Source organism: Colobus angolensis, unplaced genomic scaffold (genome assembly GCF_000951035.1).
Source record: "Colobus angolensis palliatus isolate OR3802 unplaced genomic scaffold, Cang.pa_1.0 Scaffold8, whole genome shotgun sequence".
Lineage (NCBI taxonomy): Eukaryota > Metazoa > Chordata > Mammalia > Primates > Cercopithecidae > Colobus > Colobus angolensis.
Window position 1 is genome coordinate 18,233,903 of NW_012121820.1, and position 1,412 is coordinate 18,235,314.

The window sequence follows — 1,412 nt, forward strand, 5'->3', positions numbered from 1 at the left end:
TAAGACGGAGTCTCACTCTGTCGCCCAGGCTGGAGTGCAGTGGCCGGATCTCAGCTCACTGCAAGCTCCACCTCCTGGGTTTACGCCATTCTCTTGCCTCAGCCTCCCGATTAGCTGGGACTACAGGCGCCCGCCGCCTCGCCCAGCTAGTTTTTTTTTGTATTTTTTAGTAGAGACGGGGTTTCACCATATTAGCCAGGATGGTCTCGATCTCCTGACCTCGTGATCTGCCTGTCTCGGCCTCCCAAAGAGCTGGGATTACAGGCTTGAGCCACTGCGCCCGGCCTTTTTTTTTTTTTTTTTTAAAGATAGGGTCAAGGCCAGGTGAGGTGGCTTACCCCTGTAATCCTAGCACTTTGGGAGGCCAAGGTAAGCAGGTTGTTTGAACCCAGAGTTTGAGACCAGCCTTGACAACACAGAAAAACCCTATCTCTATCAAAAAAGATATGAAGATTAGCTGGGCATGGTGGCATACACCTGTCATCCCAGCCACTCCTGGGAGGATCACTTGTACCCAGGAGGCAGAGTTGTAGTGAGATCAATCACACCACGCCACTACACTCTAGACTGGGTGACAGAGCAAGACCCTTGTCTCAAAACAACAACAACAACAACAATGGAAAGAAGATAGGGTTCCTCTCTGTTGCTCAGGCTGGTCTTGAGAACTCCTAATCTCAAGCAATCTTCCCACCTTGGCCTCCCAAAGTACTGGGATTACATGCATGAACTACTGCACCCAGTTTATTCTATTTTTATTGAGATAAGATTCACGTAAAATAAAATGAATGAACCATTAATCATATTAAAGTGTTCAATTCTTGGCATTTACTTCCACAGTGTTGTGCAACCTTCTCCAATGTTTAGTTCTGGTAAATTCTTTTTTTTTCCCCCCATCATTTCTTTTAAATTCTTTTTGACTTTTTCTCCTGGTCTTCTGTTATCCTTTCTGCAGGTCGCTTCTTCAACCCCTTCATTTTCCTGGTCTGTAGTTTGCTTAGGTCTTGCTTCTACGTATGAATCCTTCCATAAGTTGTACCAAAAGTATCATTGGCGATAGTTGTCTTCTTCTTTGGCTTGGGAGGTTTTGGCATTTTCATAGATAATTTATAAAATCATCCGATGCCAGGTGTGTCCTCCTCAGAGCCAGATCTAATGAGGGTCCCATCTCTTCCAATTCAATCTGTGGTGTTCTGCAACCAGATTTCTTCAACAGCAATTTATAGCTTCGAAAGTAGGCCGGGTGAGGTGGCTCACACCTGTAATCCCAGCACTTTGGAAGGCCAAGGCGGGCGGATCACAAGATCAGGAGATCGAGACCACGGTGAAACCCCGTCTCTACTAAAAATACAAAAAATTAGCCGGGCGCGGTGGCAGGCGCCTGTAGTCCCAGCTACTAGGGAGGGTGAGGCAGG

The 1,412-nt window shown here is 46.7% G+C and overlaps 1 pseudogene; it reads right to left on the reverse strand.

Annotated features, from left to right (window-relative positions):
• Positions 1–902: 902 nt before the first annotated feature.
• The window catches only part of LOC105502611, a 13,742-nt pseudogene continuing 13,232 nt past the window's right edge, over positions 903–1,412 (reverse strand).